The sequence below is a fragment of the Schistocerca piceifrons genome, chromosome 6 (assembly GCF_021461385.2).
Source record: "Schistocerca piceifrons isolate TAMUIC-IGC-003096 chromosome 6, iqSchPice1.1, whole genome shotgun sequence".
NCBI classification, from domain to species: Eukaryota; Metazoa; Arthropoda; class Insecta; order Orthoptera; family Acrididae; genus Schistocerca; species Schistocerca piceifrons.
Window position 1 is genome coordinate 28090623 of NC_060143.1, and position 12795 is coordinate 28103417.

The following is a 12795-nucleotide window of genomic DNA, read 5'->3' on the forward strand; positions in this document are numbered from 1 at the left end:
GTTTAGTCTCTGGTAATCCATCAAGGAAAGTGGGACTGCAACCGGACACTTAGTACTATAATAATGATAACAAAATCAGCGGTTGTATTTGAATCTAACGTCGTTTATTCTTTGTAATACATGCCACCAGTTTCGACACCACATGTAGCCATCTTCAGACGACAACCGTTTTCATGTGCAATGAAGAAAAAATGAAATGATCGAGTGACATAGTTGGCCGGGAGGCCCCATCCGGGTTGCGAGTCCTATTTCAGGCGACGCTTGATTGGGCGGCTTGCGTGTTGGTGATGATGATGATGATGAGGAGGAGGAGGAGGAGGAGGAGGAGGAGGAGAAGAAGGAGGAGGAGGAGGAGGAGGAGGTCATCACAAGACCCCCAGGCCACGGGCGGAGAAAATCTCTGACCCGGCCGGGAATCAAACCCCGGCGCGCTGCAAGGTTAGGAAATATCTCGAAAACATCTTAACCAATTTAGTCCAATTTTTTACACGATTTCGTAGTACACATGCTGCATGGTTGGCAAACATGTTACCACTCAGCTAAGCGGGCGGACTGCGGTGAAGAGAATCGTATGCGGCGGGCCAAAATTAAGGTACGGAATCCAGTTAATTCTGGCCCGTTGCATACAATTACGTTCATTGCACCTGAAAACGGGTGTGGATGACAGGTGACGTTCGGCGCCTGAAGACAATACCATGTGGTGTCGAAACTGGTAGCATGTGTTAAAAAGAATAAACGACGTTAGATTCAAACACAGTCGCTGGTTTTGTTATCATTATTAAAGTTCAGCTCTTATTTAGTTGAGACATTCCATGTTGTTGTTGTTGTTGTTGCTGCTGCTGTGGTCTCCATTGCGAAGACTGGTTTGATGCAACTCTCCTTGCTCTTTATCCTATGCGAGCCTCTTCATATCCGAGTAACTACAGCAAACTATATCCTTCTGAATCTGCTTACTGTATTCGTCCCTTGGTCTCCCTCGGTGATTCTATTCAATACCTCCTCACCAGTTACTCAATCTACGCATCCAGTCTTCAACATTCTTCTACAGCACTACATTTCAAAAGCTTCTGTTCTCTTTTTGTCTAATCTGTTTATCGTCCGTATTTCACTTCCATACATGGACACACTCCAGACAAATACTTCCAAAAAAGACTTCCTAGCACTTACACATTTAACCCGATGTTAACAAATTTCTCTTCTTCAGAAATGCTTTTCTTGCCGTTGCTAGTCTACTTTATATATCCTCTCTATTTCGGCCATCATCAGTTAGTTTGCTGTCCAAATTGCAAAACGCATCTACTACTTGAAGTGTTTCGTTTACTAATCTAGTTCTCCTGGCATCACCTGATTTAATTCGACTACATTCCATTATCTTTGTCTTGCGTTGATCTTATATCCATCTTTCAAGACAATGTCCATTCCGTCCACTTGCTCTTCGAAGTCCTTTGCTGTCTCTGACAGAATTACAATGTTATCGGCTAACATCAAAGATTTTATTTCTTATCCTGAACCGTAATTCATACTCCAAATTTTTCTTTGGTGTCCTAATGTTTTACAAGCTATAAAGACATTCCCTATCATAACGTTTATTTGAATGCTATATATGGGAGACGCAAGTAACTACATAACCATAATACGCTATGCCTGATCTCATAATTTCTATCCGCGGCCACTGCGATTAAATCTTTTATATCTGTGTCTACATCTATACTACGCAAGCCATTCTACAATGCCTGGCGAAGGAGTACTTCCGCCTTTCCTGTTACAGTCGAAAAATGGTTCGCGAGAAGACAGATTGCTGGTAAGTCTCTGTGTGGGCTCTAACCTTTCCAATTTTATCTTCGTGGTCTCTTTGCGAGATATGCCTAGGAGAAAACACTATTATTGGTTGAGAATTGTAATGGAATAACTACACAACGGAGGTATTGGTTTCAATGCACAAGGGAGTGTTTTAGAAGCATTACTTGTCACAATATGCATAAATTAGCTTAATGCACGCTCCTTTATTTGCTTAGATTGTATGGTTTGCACACATCTTTTCTACTAGACGAATATTTATGTTGTTTACAAATAACAACACCTTCTAAACTTTTCGCGCTAACTAAGGCCATACAAGCATGGTCTTTTCCGAACGTGCTTCTGACGAAAAAGTGATTCTGGTAGCTGGAGTCCAAGGTTCTTGTTATTCAGGCCTTTTACATTCTTGTGGTGATATTTCCTTAGAAGCCTTCATGCCCTAACACATATTTCTTTATATCAAAAGTATCTGGACACCTAGCTGAAAAATGACTTACAAGTTCGTGGCGCCCTCCATCGTTAATGCTGGAATTCAATATAGCATTAGCCCACCCTTTGCCTTGATGACAGCTTCCACTCTCGCAGGCATACGTTCAATCAGGTGCTGGAAGGCTTCTTGGGGAATGGCAGCCCATTGTTGACGGAGTGTTGCACTGAGGAGAGGTATCGATGTCGGTCGATGAGGCCTGGCATGACGTCGGCATTCCAAAACGTCCCAAAGGTGTTCTATAGGATTCAGGTCAGGGTTCTGTTCAGGCGAGTCCATTACAGGGATGTTATTGCCGTGTAACCACTCCTCCACAGGTAGTGCATTGTGAACAGGTACTCGATGATATTGAAAGGTGCAGTCGCCATCCCCGAATTGCCCTTCAACAGTGGAGAGCAAGAAGGTTCTTAAAATATCAATATATGCCTGTGCTGAGATAGTGTCACCCAAGACAACAAGGGGTGCATGCTCCCTCCATGAAAAACACGACCGCACCGTAACACGACCGGCTCCGAATTTTACTGTTGGCACTACATACGCTGGCAGATGACGTTCACCGGGCATTCGCCATACCCACAGCCTGACATCGGATCGCCGCATTGTGTACCGTGATTCGTCACTCCACACAACGTTTATCCACTGTTCAGTCGTTCAATGTTTACGCTCCATATACCTAGCGAGGCGTCGTTTGGCATTTACCGGCGTGATGTGTGGCTTATGAGCAGCCTCTCCACCATGAAATCCAAGTTTTCTCACCTCCTACCGCCTACCTGTTGTAACGTCCTTAGAAAAATTAATGAATTACTGTGCTGATAAACATCTTGTTATTTGATTTTCAAACAGCTGAGCAAAACTGAACGTACTCAGACATTCACTAAACTGACACACAATATTTTTAGCGCAACGCAGTCTGACTTTCAGTAATCCCTACAAAAGAATGGCCCTGACTAACAATAACCTATAACTTTCATGAATTCTTACCTCACAAAAATCTTCGTTACTTGTACTACTGCAATACAGCGAGCGCCAATATTGCCAACTAAATAAAAGATTCTAACTACTGAAGGCACTAACTACTCATAGGCATAGTTAGCAAATGAACAAACAATGTATTTACCTTAACAGTGTTCAAAAGTCATAATATATATATCAGTTCATGACATCCAGTCTTACAAATTTACTGTCTCTGTCCAGATCATCCGCTCTCAAAACTCCGCCATCTCTCTTCCCACATCCACCACTGCTGGCGGCTCACCTCCAACTGCGCAACGTTACGCGCTGTTAACGCCCAGCTGCCCAACACTACAATAGCAAACAACAATGCAAACCAGCCACAGACTGCACACAGCACAGCCAGTGATTTTCATTCAGAGCGCTACGTGGCGTTACCAATATAAAAACCTAAACAGCCTACTTACACTGTCAGAGTACTTGCAGTGGATCGTGATGCAGTTAGAAATTCCTGTGTGATGGTCCGGATAGATGTCTGCCTATCACACATTACGACCCTCTTCAACTGTCGGCGGTCTCTGTCAGTCAACAGGCAAGGACGGCCTGTACGCTTCTGTGCTGTACGCGTCCCTTAGCGTTTCCACTTCACTATCACATCGGAAACAGTGGAGCTAGGGATGTTCAGGAGTGTGGAAATCTCACGTACAGACGTATGACCCAAGTGGCACCGAATCACCCGACCACATTCAAAGTCCGTGAGTTCCGCGGAGCGCTCCATTCTGCTCTCTCACGATGTTTAATGACTATTGTGGTTGCTGATGTGGAGTGGCTGGCAGTAGGTGGCAGCAAAATGCACCTAATATGAAAAACGTATGTTTTTGAGATTGTCCGGATACTTTTGAGCACATAGTGTATCTTTGGTTTTTGCTGGTTGAGGTGTGGAGGCTCGGCGAGGCGCAGAGAGTTGTGAGCGGCACGTGACGGGAGGAAGGCTGGAGCAGCTGAGGCTGGCGGCGGGGCGTGGTTGGGCCGATTTGAGTTTGACAACGTCTGTACCCAGCCGAATCCCCCAGCGAGATTGTCGAATGTTGGCTGGCCGCTAAAGGAGGTGACGAAGGACGTGCTCTGGAGATCCTGTGACGGGGGCCTCCTTCTGTTATTTGAGGAGGAGGTAAAAGAATTCATGGTGGGGAAAGTAGAAAGTAACGTACTGCCTATGGACATTCTGGCCCTGTGCTTTTACTTTTTAAAGGAAAATTGTCGCAATATTATTGTGTCGTGTTCAGTGAATAATATGTACAGGGCTATTACAAATGATTGAAGCTATTTCGTAATTCACTGTAGCTCCATTCATTGACATATGGTCACGACACACTACAGATATGTAGAAAAACTCATAAAGTTTTGTTCGGCTGAAGCCGCACTTCAGGTTTCTGCCACCAGAGCGCTCGAGAGCGCAGTGAGACAAAATGGCGACAGGAGCCGAGAAAGCGTATGTCGTGCTTGAAATGCACTCACATCAGTCAGTCATAACAGTGCAACGACACTTCAGGACGACGTTCAACAAAGATCCACCAACTGCTAACTCCATTCGGCGATGGTATGCGCAGTTTAAAGCTTCTGGATGCCTCTGTAACGGGGAAATCAACGGGTCGGCCTGCAGTGAGCGAAGAAACGGTTGAACGCGTGCGGACAAGTTTCACGCGTAGCCCGCGGAAGTCGACGAATAAAGCAAGCAGGGAGCTAAACGTACCACTGCCGACGGTTTGGAAAATCTTACGGAAAAGGCTAAAGCAGAAGCCTTACCGTTTACAATTGCTACAAGCCCTGACACCCGATAACAAAGTCAAACGCTTTGAATTTTCGGCGCGGTTGCAACAGCTCACGGAAGAGGATGCGTTCAGTGCGAAACTTGTTTTCAGCGATGAAGCAACATTTTTTCTTAATGGTGAAGTGAACAGACACAATGTGCGAATCTGGGCGGTAGAGAATCCTCACGCATTCGTGCAGCAAATTCGCAATTCACCAAAAGTTAACGTGTTTCGTGCAATCTCACGGTTTAAAGTTTACGGCCCCTTTTTCTTCTGCGAAACAAACGTTACAGGACACGTGTATCTGAACATGCTGGAAAATTGGCTCATGCCACAACTGGAGACCGACAGCGCCGACTTCATCTTTCAACAGGATGGTGCTCCACCGCACTTCCATCATGATGTTCGGCATTTCTTAAACAGGAGATTGGAAAACCAATGGATCGGTCGTGGTGGAGATCATGATCAGGAATTCATGTCACGGCCTCCACGCTCTCCCGACTTAACCCCATGCGATTTCTTTCTGTGGGGTTATGTGAAAGATTCAGTGTTTAAACCTCCTCTACCAAGAAACGTGCCAGAACTGCGAGCTCGCATCAACGATGCTTTCGAACTCATTGATGGGGACATGCTGCGCCGAGTGTGGGAGGAACTTGATTATCGGCTTGATGTCTGCCGAATCACTAAAGGGGCCTAAAAAAACTTTTTCAGTTTTTGTATGTGTGTGCAAAGCATTGTGAAAATATCTCAAATAATAAAGTTATTGTAGAGCTGTGAAATCGCTTTAATCATTTGTAATAACCCTGTATTTGTTTGCTCTGCAGTGTGCCTTGGCTTGAGAGAGGCCAATACTTGTTAGTACGTCTTCTTTAAAGCCAGGTGAAACTGGTAAACCGCTTGTGTGCACTCGCTTGAGGTGCGATGTTATGAATTCAAGTGGTAATACCGATGAGTGGCACTGTACCCAGTGGTAATGTCAGGGTACTGTATCAAGTAAAACGATGGAAATAAGCTGGCCCCGGCATAGGTTCGAGTCCTCCCTCGGGCATGGGTGTGTGTGTTTGTCCTTAGGATAATTTAGGTTAAGTAGTGTGTAAGCTTAGGGACTGATGACCTTAGCAGTTAGCATTTGAACATTTTTTTGATGGAAAGGAGCGTATGGCATCATTGGTCAGGAGGCCGCATCCGGGGAAGCTGGGCCGCCAGATGCAAGTCTTATTTCAGTCGACGCGAAACTGAGCGACTTGCGCACTTGCGATTAGGATGAAATGACGATGAGGACAACACAACACCCAGTCCACGAGTGGAGAAAATCTCCAACGCGGCCGGGATTTGAACCCAGGCCTGCTGCACGGGAAGCGAGCACGTTACCAGCCAGCTAAGCAGGCGGACTGCTGCAGCAGCTACTGAGTATGAATTCAAAATCTAATTGTGATTTAGTAAAGTGTATTCATTCTAACGTACGTTGATGTGTTTTAGTCATAATTGAATTACGTAGGGCTACTACTGAGTGAAATTTTCTGCCTCGCTTAAGGGTTTAACCGCAACTGCTCTGTTTGTATCTGCACCTTGCCAGTTACATGTACTCGCTTATCTTCTTACCTAGGCAGAGGTATACAGGGTTATTACAAATGATTGAAGCGATTTCACAGCTCTACAATAACTTTATTATTTGAGATATTTTCACAATGCTTTGCACACACATACAAAAACTGAAAAAGTTTTTTTAGGCCCCTTTAGTGATTCGGCAGACATCAAGCCGATAATCAAGTTCCTCCCACACTCGGCGCAGCATGTCCCCATCAATGAGTTCGAAAGCATCGTTGATGCGAGCTCGCAGTTCTGGCACGTTTCTTGGTAGAGGAGGTTTAAACACTGAATCTTTCACATAACCCCACAAAAATAAATCGCATGGGGTTAAGTCGGGAGAGCGTGGAGGCCATGACATGAATTGCTGATCATGATCTCCACCACGACCGATCCACCGGTTTTCCAGCCTCCTGTTTAAGAAATGCCGAACATCATGATGGAAGTGCGGTGGAGCACCATCCTGTTGAAAGATGAAGTCGGCGCTGTCGGTCTCCAGTTGTGGCATGAGCCAATTTTCCAGCATGTCCAGATACACGTGTCCTGTAACGTTTTTTTCGCAGAAGAAAAAGGGGCCGTAAACTTTAAACCGTGAGATTGCACAAAACATGTTAACTTTTGGTGAATTGCGAATTTGTCTGCACGAATGCGTGAGGATTCTCTACTGCCCAGATTCGCACATTGTGACTGTTCACTTCACCATTAAGAAAAAATGTTGCTTCATCACTGAAAACAAGTTTCGCACTGAACGCATCCTCTTCCATGAGCTGATGCAACCGCGCCGAAAATTCAAAGCGTTTGACTTTGTCATCGGGTGTCAGGGCTTGTAGCAATTGTAAACGGTAAGGCTTCTGCTTTAGCCTTTTCCGTAAGATTTTCCAAACCGTCGGCAGTGGTACGTTTAGCTCCCTGCTTGCTTTATTCGTCGACTTCCGCAGGCTACACGTGAAACTTGCCCATAAGCGTTCAACCGTTTCTTCGCTCACTGCAGGCCGACCCGTTGATTTCCCCTTACAGAGGCATCCAGAAGCTTTAAACTGCGCATACCATCGCCGAATGGAGTTAGCAGTTGGTGGATCTTTGTTGAACGTCGTCCTGAAGTGTCGTTGCACTGTTATGACTGATTGATGCGAGTGCATTTCAAGCACGACATACGCTTTCTCGGCTCCTGTCGCCATTTTGTCTCACTGCGCTCTCGAGCGCTCTGGCGGCAGAAACCTGAAGTGCGGCTTCAGCCGAAAAAAACTTTGAGGTTTTCTACGTATCTGTAGTGTGTCGTGACCACATGTCAATGAATGGAGCTACAGTGAATTTATGAAATCGCTTCAATCATTTGTAATAGCCCTGTACTTATTTATTGTGTAAGACCAAATCCATTCTAGTTATCTCTGTCAATCTTTAGCGAGTTTCCCATGATCTGATTAAAAGCCTTGTGAAGGCGTGTATATAAATATATTAGTTTATTTATTTAAGTTCAGCTTTAACTATTTGTTGTACCTAAGGTTACGAGTTGTATTTATCTTGTTAAAGCGAGTCTCATCATTTGTGAGTGTATGTTCTGTTGTAGACTGAGGGTGCCGCTTCGCGTGTGATTTATGTTCACAGCTGATTACAAAACACGCTAGTCTACCTTGGTGTTTGCAGCTGTGCCTTCTGGGCCACTACCTTGGCGGCATCCTGCCCAACACCAGAGGTCTAAGTTATTGCTGCGGGAGCGTTTTGCCGCGTCGTCTGTCATATCCAAAAAAGTTGAACAATTGTGTTGTTCCTTAGAGCTGTACCTGGGTTGAGCGACTGCCGCCAGGGTTGTAGGCTGTGGGATTTCGCGGGATGAACTCCTGATCTTTTGTAAATTAACATTCAAATTTCATTCTTACTGTCATGAAGTCAGATGCTTTGTGTTTATTGAATATTGTTTTCTTTTGTTTATATTGGCAAAATTTCAGTAGATTCTCACTTTATGTGTCACTATAATTCTGATGGCTTTCATGTTGTTAATCTGGAATTTAATTGATCAGGATGTTTTTCTTAAATAAATGTTAATTTGGCAAAATCGATGAACTATCTGCTGGGTCTCCCTTCCACGTGTTGATGTTTGATCCTTTCCTAGCCTGAACCTGTTGCCTGAGTTTCACATTCTATCCTCTATTTCACCACATAGGGGTGGAATTTCGAAATGTTCCTTCTTAATCAATGCCTATAGGATAAGGCCAACACCCTCTCCATGTTTGAAGTTTCTATCCTTAGCGTTTAAGTTGGACATTACCTAACATCGAAAGTTCCAGAGACTTTTTACAAATCATACTGTTGTATACACGCATAGAGGAATTGCAACGCTAGGAAACTGAGAGAGGTGAAGGACAACATCCAGAGGATCGGTGCATGGAGATCAGATTGGCAGCTGACCCTCAGTATAAACAAATGTGATGTACTAGGCATAAACAGAGAGTGATCACACAATTGCAGAGTAATAACTGGAACATGTCACATGCATAAATTATCTAGGAGTAAGTGTACGGAGCAATTTAAGGTGGAGTTGTTGTTGTTGTTGTGGTCTTCAGTCCTGAGACTGGTTTGATGCAGCTCTCCATGCTACTCTATCCTGTGCAAGCCTCTTCATCTCCCAGTACCTACTGCAACCTACATCCTTCTGAATCTGTTTAGTGTATTCATCTCTTGGTCTCCCTCTACGATTTTTACCCTCCACGCTGCCCTCCAATACTAAATTGGTGATCCCTTGATGCCTCAGAACATCTTCTACAAACCGATCCCTTCTCCTGGTGAAGTTGTGCCACAAACTTCTCTTCTCCCCAATCCTATTCAATACTTCCTCATTAGTTATGTGATCTACCAATATAATCTTCAGCATTCTTCTGTAGCACCACATTTCGAAAGCTTCTATTCTCTTCTTGTCCAAACTATTTATCGTCCATGTTTCACTTCCATACATGGCTACACTCCATACAAATACTTTCAGAAATGACTTCCTGACACTTAAATCTGTACCCGATGTTAACAAATTTCTCTTCTCCAGAAACGCTTTCCTTGCCATTGCCAGTCTACATTTTATATCCTCTCTACTTCGACCATCATCAGTTATTTTGCTCCCCAAATAGCAAAATTCCTTTACTACTTTAAGTGTCTCAATTCCTAATCTAATTCCCTCAGCATCACCCGATTTAATTCGACTACATTCCATTGTCCTCGTTTTGCTTTTGTTGATGTTCATCTTATATCCTCCTTTCAAGACACATTCCATTCCATTCAACTGCTCTTCCAAGTCCTTTGCTGTCTCTGACAGAATTACAATGTCATCGGCGAACCTCAAAGTTTTTATTTCTTCTCCATGGATTTTAATACCTACTCCGAATTTTTCTTTTGTTTCCTTTACTGCTTGCTCAACATGCAGAGTGAATAACATCGGGGAGAGGTTACAACCCTGTCTTACTCCCTTCCCAACCACTGCTTCCCTTTCATGTCCCTCGACCCTTGTAACTGCCATCTGGTTTCCGTACAAATTGTAAATAGCCTTTCGCTCCCTGTATTTACCCCTGCCACCTTTAAAATTTGAAAGAGAGTATTCCAGTCAACATTGTCAAAAGCTTTCTCTGAGTCTACAAATGCTAGAAACGTAGCTTTGCCTTTCCTTAATCTTTCTTCTAAGATAAGTCGTAAGGTCAGTACTGCCTCACGTGTTCCAGTATTTCTACGGAATCCAAACTGATCTTCCCCGAGGTCGGCTTCTACTAGTTTTTCCATTCGTCTGTAAAGACTTCGTGTTAGTATTTTGCAGCCGTGGCTTATTAATCTGATTGTTCGGCAATTTTCACATCTGTCAACACCTGCTTTCTTTGGGATTGGAATTATTATATTCTTCTTGAAGTCTGAGGGTATTTCGCCTGTTTCATTCATCTTGCTCACCAGATGGTAGAGTTTTGTCAGGACTGGCTCTCCCAAGGCCGTCAGTAGTTCCAATGGAATGTTGTCTACCCCGGGGGCCTTGTTTCGACTCAGGTCTTCCAGTGCTCTGTCAAACTCTTCACGCAGTATCGTATCTCCCATTTCATCTTCATCTACATCCTCTTCCATTTCCATAATATTGTTCTCAAGTACATCGCCCTTGTATAGACCCTCTATATACTCCTTCCACCTTTCTGCTTTCCCTTCTTTGCTTAGAACTGAGTTTCCATCTGAGCTCTTGATGTTCATACTGAAAGGGTACAGTATCGCCCAACATTGAAAATAGGTACAACATACTTCATTATTCTTGTCAGAACAACATATTTTTTGTAAAAATAACTCAATTTCAATTAATACAGCGAAGCTGGATACCAATGTGCGAAAGAATGACAATTTATTTAATTAATTGATCACATGTGCACTCCCACAAAATAAATCCCTACATACAGTTTGGTGAGATCTGTGAAATGAATGAATGTATGGTCGTCTGCTAACCGCAGATAGTGAATGTGGATATATGATCATCTTTGAGACGATCCTTTGGTCACCTTTGGTGGAACCAAAGAGATGAAATTTACCGGAGCTTTGAGCGCCTGAAATGTGGCTCAGCAGTACGGTGCTCCCCCACTTTGGCAGAGGTGCGAGAGGACCTGAAGAACGGCCATGTTTCAGCACTCTGCTGCTTGATCTTGTATTGGTAAGACCTGTCTTAGGTGTGCTCCGTAAAGACAAAAGAGTGGAGACATGGTATGCATGTGAAATACTTAAGAGTAGTTTGGAATAATAATTATTCTATTTAAGGAACTTTTGTGGGGAGAATTAAATGTCAGGCAGGTAATATTAAGGGGATCATAGTAATCTTCGGAAGTGACCAACGGTTACAATGAAACCACATGTAGCAATAAGTTGAAATACTTCCGAGTGCTTAAGTTAAGCTGAATTACTAGCGTATGTACTATAAGTTGGAAATATTTAAGAAATGGCGTGCGCAGGAATTGAAATTATAGACAAGTACTTCCATGTGGTGAGTACTGTGTGAGTCTCAATCTCTGTATTAGACAAAGGATAAAGAGAAGTACTCGTCCATGGTATCAGTTGAGGACTCGCGTGTGTGATGGATATGTTCTTAATATTACTTTGCGTGTTATGTTTCCGTGTGACGCTTGATTCAAACTATTATACTCTGAGAGAGAAGCAAGGTGAGTCAGCCATCTATCCAGCAACGCCACTTGGCTTGCATTGCACAGGAAGACGTGCATATATCCTCCAGAGTTCATAGTAGGAAAGAAAAGTTACGAAGTGGGGCAGTGTCGTGTGAAACTGGGATGAATTTTAATTGAAGTGGAAAAGCTGAAAGTGATGTGATTATAACGTTGTGACTATTCCTTGTTTTGTATTGTATGTTGCCAGTGTGACGTATTTAATGAAATTTAAGTATGTGTGGTTTGCATGGGAGAGTAGCAAGGTAGTTTCAGAGGTAGAGGGATATGCATGTTCCTTTTGTACCGCTCGGTCTTGAGGAAAGTTTCGTGATGATGGTTGTGAGAGTCGAAGTGTGAGATATAGCAAATGATCCACCATCCTATCCAGAAAGTGCACTGTAGCGTTAAATAATTACGGGACCATAAGATAGAGAATCACCAATGTAAAGCCATGCCCACTGGGCGGAATTTCTCATGTGTTATTGTTGTAGGTTATAGAATTTATGTGTTTAGGTTATAGAATTTATCAGAATAAATAAGATAGTGAAAAGAAAAAGACTGGTGGCCTTTTCCTTTGATTTGTATGTTGTCATGATATCCAGAATTTATAATGTGTGCACCATTCATATTCAGTGCGATGGCCACATGTTGATCATAGCCGTTAAATAAGAAAGAAAATGTGGTATTGCCAGTGTGTAGTGAACAGTCAGAGTTCTGTAAATTACTAATAGTCAGATGTGCGTTTCCGTTGCGTAATATTCATACAGGAGGATAATTTGTAACTTAATTGTGAGTACGAGAGTTCATGTTACTCGATAAATAAGAATGAATCCACTCGCTTGGTACACCAGTCATCTTGCAGGCCTGACTGCTTGATGCCACAGTATGAGCAAGGCATGTGGGTGCCTCTCATAATTCGACCCTGCCAGGATTTTGCTATTAGGGTTTGCTGTTAAGATTTTTTTTGATGGGATATATTATGATAGCGCTAAGAAGTAAA